Source organism: Balaenoptera borealis (assembly GCF_965194805.1).
Source record: "Balaenoptera borealis genome assembly, chromosome: 5".
In the NCBI taxonomy this organism is placed as follows: domain Eukaryota; kingdom Metazoa; phylum Chordata; class Mammalia; order Artiodactyla; family Balaenopteridae; genus Balaenoptera; species Balaenoptera borealis.
Genome location: NC_138862.1, coordinates 99,794,178 through 99,802,535, shown reverse-complemented (window position 1 = coordinate 99,802,535; position 8,358 = coordinate 99,794,178).

Sequence of the window (8,358 nt, the reverse complement as noted above, 5' to 3'; positions counted from 1 at the left end):
AAACTGTGAAGGTAGCAGTAGTCTATGGTCTCACTTCTATTTCTTAATGAGGTTTTTCCTGACCATCTTATTAAAACTGCTTACATTGTTTCCTCCTCTGTTTTTCCCGTATATATTATTACCTTCCAACATACTATATAATTTACTCATTTGCTCCATTTCTTGTAATAATCTGTCTTCTTCCCCTAAAAAGCAAGTTCCGTGAAAGCAGAACTTTGTTTTATTTATTGTTGTTTCCTATTTTACCTAACTTTAAGAGTAAAAGCCTATTACACTTTTTAAAATGATGACTAGCAAGACAAAATAAAGAATAAGGACATCAAAAAATCTGGAGTTTTCTAACTTGAGGGTAGGCCAGTAAAAGAAAGATAAATATAGCTCAGATACAAAATTTTAATTCAGCAAGTCTTATAGAGCTATATGAACTGTATCCAGTTATTTTATGAATCAATAAATAACTGAGTTTTAAATTAATTGGACTAATGGATGACATAGATACAGTGTATGAATATTGTAACAGGTGACATTTACACTGATTAACAGGATAATTAAAGAATGTTGATAGTCACAGGGTATGAAAATGATTAACAATTCACTACTTCATCCCTTTATATGAAAAGGAGGAATGCAGCAAAGCTGCTTTATTCAGATCAAAAGAGAGAGAGGTCTATTTTTGTCAGACATATTTTTAAAAACCCATTTTGTAAGTAGTTTCTTTTTCTATGAATATGTATTTTAAACAGAAGGAAAAAAGAATTTGAATTTCTTTAAAATTGTGCTAGATCAAGTGCTTAAAAACCTATAAACGGCCACTTTAAATATTTTGTAGCCACAAGGAATGAACACATAAAAATGAAAGTGATCACCTGTTTATTGAAACTCATTTGTTAGTGTTTTGTTTTTACAATACACCTGAATATCATGAAAGCTAGATAAGGTGATGATAACCTGCTTTTCACTGTTCTACTTCAGATTAGTCCAAAGAGAATAAAAAACTTCTCAACCTGTCAGAATTTAAAGGTATATCTTTATATCTTCATTCATCTCTAGTTATTTTTTTCAGTTAAATTTCTGTCTAGCACAGTGACAAAGAACAATTTTCTAAGTCCAATCTCTGTACTTCCTCTTCTACATTTTCATATTCCTTACCTCAGGCAGGCATTTCAGAATAGTGAGAAAATACAAGATACTGGAGGGGGCTATGAATTCTAGTTCATTCATTCATTCCTTAACTCCATGTAGTAACCAGAGTAAGTTGGCAAACATTTCTGAGGACCGGTATTTTTTTTTTTGGAGAAAGATGAATATAAAAAGAATTTGGCTAATTTTTTAACATTAAAAAATGCATATAAAGTTGCAAGTACATATTATGTATTCAATAAAAGATCATTCATGTTTCATTTCCCCAATCCCCAATCCCAGTAACTAACAATGCTCTCAATTACCTTTGCTTTTTTTTTTCTACTGGATCCAATAAACGCAATTAGCGTAAACTAGATTTTTATGATTCATTCTTCTCTAGGGGGTATTTTTATTTTAATAACTCTAAAGGGATATGTTAAAAGAAAGAATGGAATGTCCTCTCTTAGAATAGAGATGTTAGCAGATGATTTAGGAATGGGAGCAATAATACTTAATCACATTATATAGACAATTGCCTTGTTCTATGCATAAATCAGATAATAATATCTGTTGTATGTTTTCCCTTTTTATTTTAACTTATCCTAGTTTATTCCCTGAGTTTCATAAATTTTGTTTTGAAGGGTGAGATTGAATGATGAGTAAATATATTTGGTAGAATTAAACACTTATTAAGTAAACGTTAATTGAGTATCTACTACGTGCATGACATATTTATAGGTGCTAGGAATATAAATATAAGGAAGAAATAGACACATACATTTTCCTTAGAAACATCTGTAACACGGAAAAATGGAAGAACATTGGACTTAGGTAACTACAGCTGGACCTGCACCTTAGAGTTAAGTCAGTTTATTTTTGTGAGATTTAAAGCCCCCATCTATCAAATGACAAGTTGGAACTGATAATTTTAAGTTTATTCCAGTCTTAAGAAAGTATATATAGACTATTTATACCAGAAGCCAATAAATCCAGTTAGAGGAAATCAGCTAAAATGTTTAGCCAATTGCCAAAGACAGAATGTGGGCTAGTATGAGAGTATAGAAATTCATGAGCTTCATACACAGGGGAGTTCATGCCTGTTCTCAGGCTCTTCTCTACAAACCTCTATAGACACATGCAAAAAAGATAAGGGTCAAAGCCAGAGACTGGTCAAAGTTTCCTTTGTGGTTCAGGCCTCAGGGAAGAGAACAGCAACTGCTGTAGAGATGGCATGAGGTCATGCAGACCTCTTCTCCCCAACTCCCTTGTGGAAAAAGGCTTTAAGCTACAGTGGGGAGAGTGCTGAACTTCATTGCCAACAGGACACAGGTAACACACTGCAGCCAGAGCTAGGCCATAGACCACTAAGAACCACATTCTGCTGGGAGGGGAGGGCCAAAATCACTGAGAAAATCCCATCCATGAGACGAAGGGACACAGCACCCAGACCGATGCTGAACAATAATAACAGAGCAGCATGATCAACAAAAGGCTAGTGAGAATTAAATAAAAAAGAACTGCAGTTGACCATGAAGGAGGGGGAAGAGCAAGGAGAGACACACTCTCTGAGTTGTAGATGAAAGAGAAGATGTAAACTGAGTATGGAGAAAACATTATAAAAATATTTATAGAAAATCAGCCTCAATCTAACCACAAGGCAACGCCAGAGGAATTTAAAGCTGTGCTTCACTGAGAGTAAGTGTGGCAACAACAAATGCCAAATACAGATCAGGTTCTCAGTGACTCAGAACCCGCACTAGAAAGAAAATGTATGCTCATTTCCGGGAATGAATAATGTTTACTTCATTTTCTACTGTCATACATAGATATCTGGCATTCAATCAATAATAATGAGTCCCATAAAGACCAAGTAATTATACTTCTGGGAAGATGGCCTCCACAAATAATCTGAAAAGTTGAATTGTTTTTAAGAACAATAATTTTTCAATAGACGAGTTTTTGGTGCCAGTCATGTCTCACCCTCCCTCCCAAATTATTTCAGGACTGCTTCTCCAACTCATAGGTGAGAATCTCAGGAATTTCTACCCAAGCCACAAAAAAATTAGCCAGGATGAAACACTTGACCTAACTAAAGAACTCTTAGCTTTGGACAAATTACATAACCTGTTGGTGTTAGTTTTCTAGTTTATGAACTAGAGACAATATTTAGTTTATGGTTTTGTGATAAGTATGAGATGTATGTAAAGTACAGTGCTTAGCTTGTAAGTGCTCAGTGAAGTTAATTTTCTTGAATTATTATGATTGATCAAATAAGAGTCACTGGCAAATGATGGATTAAAGCATAGATCTTATTAAGTTTTTATATAACAAATTTATTTAGTTCATGATATTTAATCTATATTTATTCTGTTTTTAGTGTTCCATTAGGCTCCCTAAAATTGCAATATATTTAGGAATAAAACATATTGCTCCTTGGAGTTTATTGTAGATACCTCTTATTACCTTGGTTACCTTAGCAGAATTATTTAAGTCCTCATAGTTAATAGGATTTTTAGTATTGTTAAAAAGAGTTATAGAAAATATAAGCAGTGATTTAAAAAAAGATTAAATACTAAATAAATATTTTGATATTTTCATATATTATTTTCTTTTAAAATTTATTTTCTAATAAAAATCAAATATTCTTAAGGTATACAATATAATGTTTTGATATACATATACAAGTGAAATGATTACTATTGTCAATCTAATTAACATATTTATATATTCATATGCTTATATAGTTATCTTTTTTTGTGATGAGAGCACCTGAGATCTACTCTCAGTGAATCTGCAAAATGCAATACAGTATTATTAACTATAGTAACCATGCTGTACATTAGAGTCTAGAAATTATTCATCCTACATAACTGCAGTTTTGTACCCTTTGATCAACACCTCTCCATTTCCCTCAAATATTTGCACCTGGTAACCATGGACAAAATGAAAAAGCAACGTACAGAATGGGAGAAAATATTTGTAATCCATATATCTGAGAAACAATTAATAGTCAAAATATATAAGGAACTCCTACAACTCAATAACAAAAAGACAAATTATCTGATTAAAATATGGGCAAAAGATCTGAGTAGACATTTTTCCAAAAAAAGACATATAAATGGCCAACCCATACCTGAAAAGGAGCTCAACATCACTAATCATCAGATAAATGCAAATCAAAACTTCAATGAAATATCACCTCACACCTGTTAAAATAGTCCTTATCAAAAAGACAAACGATACCAAGAGTTAGAGAGAATATGCAGAAAAGGAAATCCTTATTCTCTTCTAAAAACAAACATAAAATAATGGAAGGCTAATAGAAAAGTTGACTTGATTTTATACATTTATAAATATAGTTCCTTCTTAGGTTTAATTCTTATTTTTAGACTCATAAAATGCTTTTCTTTAAGATTTAAAATCATTGCAGAATTATTGTCCTTCCTAGTTATAGATTTGTCGATTCTTTTAAAGAGTATCTATACTGTTATCAAAAACAGTGTTTGATAGTATATATGTGTTTATCATGTAATTTCAGTTTTTCTAGGTAATTTTATAAATGCAATGGGAGAATTCTTTATTTATACTGAGATGTTACTGCGTTCGGTTCGTTCTGAATAGGTCAAATACCCTCATGTGGTTTAGCCTGGGCATCAGCAGTTAATGTTTACAGATAAAATGCAAAGTGCAAAACAGAAATTAACCCAGCTTAGCAGAGCACTGATCATGAATGATGCAAAGGCCAAAAAGAAAAAAAATATTTACAAGGCTTTATCTTCAACCATATTTTTTCACTTCAAATCTGAATCTGAGCTTTTTCTCTCCCACCTTTATCAAGCTGATCCAATTTTTATTAACAATAGTGTTTATTATTTCTGAAGGAATATTATAATTTAATAGATAAGGAAACAGTCAAATAACCTCCCTGGAAGGATAAGGTCAGATGTTTGCCTAGTTACATTAATTAAGCCTGGGTATGTAAAAAGCCCTCCACCCAAATCTTTCCTTCCTTAGTCTATAACTAAGTTCTCAAAACTAGTTATTTTTACTAATTAAGATACAGTAGTTGCCACTTAATATCATATTTGGGACCAGTTATCTATTATACAATTATAAGCATTATACTTGATCCATTTATAAGATCATTTAACCTCTCCTCCCCAAACTGTGAAGGCATGGGAAACTTTGGGAGAAGGATTTTAATAAAATAAGAAAGAGGATTCTATTCCAAAAGATTTGAATTTGCCCACAATGAAACACTGGAAATTTTGTGAAGTTGAGAAACAGTAGTTTACTAGACATCAGAATGAGCTTACTATCTCATGCAAAATCATCTGCATTTCATAAAAGTTCAGAAACTTTTGACTTATTTCATATTTGCTGTTGTGAACTACAGCATAAAAGTGTCACACATTGTAGATGTAATTGCAAGTATAAGCAATTAAATTTTTCATTTCAGTGAAAAAAACCCAAACATTTTCCTCTATTCAGATCATTGAAAATATTTCAACAATAACAATTTCAACCCTCATAACCACAGGAAAATTTATTCATTCTTTCTGTTTTATTCCCTATTTTTTCCACCTTTCATTAGTCAGTGGTGGTTCACTTTCAAAGCAGAGTAGAGATTTACTGGTACAGTCATTAGTGCAACAAATTCTAAAATACAGAAAGTGGTTTTTCCTTAGAAATAAGATGATAGAGCAATTCAGGCACATAATTAATATACAAAAAGTCTGCCGATTTGTATAAATATTTAACAATGTATAAAATATATATAAGACTGTTTGGCAATAAAAATTGCAAATTTTCTTCTCCAAGGAAATCTTCACAACCAAATTAAAACAAATATACTAGAAAAAATGCTGAGAGGCGCTTAAGTTTGCTGCTACTAAAATATTCATACGTAGGCATCAAGTAATATGCCCAGGTCACTAACAGTTTACTGAGTTTTCCAAAGTCATGATTTGTTTATTTGCTACTTTCTAGAAGTTCTTTCTGTTTAAAATTTGCCATTTTCTCTCCATGGGTTTAAAACAGTTTGCGTATTTTATTTGTTTTAAGTGTATTTTTGTTAACATTGTCAACATTGCGTAGAAAACTTGATATAAAGTGTTAATTTACATAAAAACTATTTGCCTTTTAATTTGTTATAGCTTTAAGTTAGTTATTAAATCAGTTCTTACATATAGTTACTTTAAAAAGTTTAAAAGATGACCAAATGAGCTGAGGAAATAGACCTATTTTCTAGGTCTATTCTATTATTAGCACCATACTGGAGAATAAATATAAACCAATCTTAGATTTAAATTGAGATCATTTAATAGTGTTGCCTATTAAATTTTTTTTAGTAATTGCACGATTCTTTTCTTATCTTTTCTGATAAGAAAAGAACAGTGCTGCAAAACTCTGTAGTTTTTCTTAACAATTTCCTATATAATAATAAACATTTAAATAGAGTCGGGTCAGAATAAAGGCAAATATTTATTTGTGGTTGATTGATAAAGTAGTACTTGATAATAAGTATCCCTGGGGTTGGACACAGGAAAGTTCATTTAGAGTAAAGTGTGACAAAAAGGCTACTTTTAGAATAGCTAAATTATTGGCTAATCCAGTTCACCTGCATAGAGTTGGGGCTCAGTAAATGTATCAATTTTCTGTTGTGGCTGTAAAAATTGCCAAAACCTTAGTGGCGTAAAACAACATAGTCATTTACTATCTTACAGTGGTAAAGATCAGAAGTCTCAAATGGGTATTGTTGGGCTAAAATCAAGGTGTCCGCCGAGCTGCATTCTCTTTGAAGCCTGTGAAAGCTCTAAAAGCCTCCTCATTTCCCCACCTTGTTCACTTTCACCAGGGGCCCCTGGTGGATACATCTGGCTCACCCAGATAATACAAGATAATCATCTCCTTATTTTACAGTTAATTGATTAGCAACCTTAATGCCAACTGCAACTTTAATTCTCCCTTACCATGTAACAGCACATGTTCACAGGTTTCAGGGAGTAGGACATGGACATCGTTTTTTGGGGAGGGGAGTGCCATTATTCTTCCTACCACAATAAGTAATCATAGTATATGAAAAGATATAATATGGCGTTAAATGTTATGATATGATGGTAAAAACAGGAATTAATATGTGTGAGGAAAAGGCAGAGGAACAAATGTCCTGATATAAAGAAGAGCTGAAGGGAAATCACACTGGGTGAGATGATAATATTGCATGTTTATGAGGTGTTTTCAACCATAATTGGGGGCATTATTATAACTTTTATTATTTAATTATTATTAACTTATAACTTTTATTATTTAATTATTATTAACTTTCCTTCAGCTTAAATTGAAGTCAAATTTACTTTAATATTTCTTCTTCTTTGTTTTCCAGGAGCTAACATTCTTTACCCTGCCATTATGTTACATTTCATGGTATATTTCACAGGGCAGTTAATTTAATTTGTACTTCTTTTTACCATAAAAAAAGTTCTACTTGGATACGTCACCCAGTTAATATGATAATTAAGGAATGTTTTATTAATTTGATCTAGTGAGTAGACGCTAGACATGAGGAAAAACACAAAATGTATCCTTGGTGTCAAAAGTAAGGAAGGTCCATATGCATCTGGAAACATTTCATTTCAGTGCCCTCTGTAAAGCTAAAATGTCCTAAAATGCTGAGACTCACAAACAAAAGGCTAAAATCCTATAAATCTGAATTCAGATTTAGTAGGCCACTCCTCTCTTTTCTTATGATATCACTGATATTGTGGGTACTGAGGCACTGATTGCTGTCAGAGTGGGAGAAAGGAAAGGAGATGAAGTGAGAATTGTTAAATACTGCAAGGACAGAGGCTGCCTTTTCTTTCTTTCCTTCTTTCTTTTTTTTTTTTTTTGACTTTTATAAACCTTCGAGCTAGGATTGACATAGGAATATAATGCACTCACATGTGACTAGTTAGCCTTATAACATGAATAAAATTTTAAATTTTTATTCTTTTTTAATTCATCCTGTGTTTCCAAGAGACCGTATCCTGTTACTTGTAAAAATATTGACCTTTGAAAGCACCAGATGACCTAAGATAGAATAAAGTTGTTAATTAGGTGATTGTACAACTGGAAATAAGAAATAGGCATAAAGTGAAACTGACTGGGGATTTTATTTGTTAAAAGTGTTATTAGATGAAGCTCCAGGCAAAGTTTACTAAGAACTAATATAAAGATTATCTGATTTATCTATTG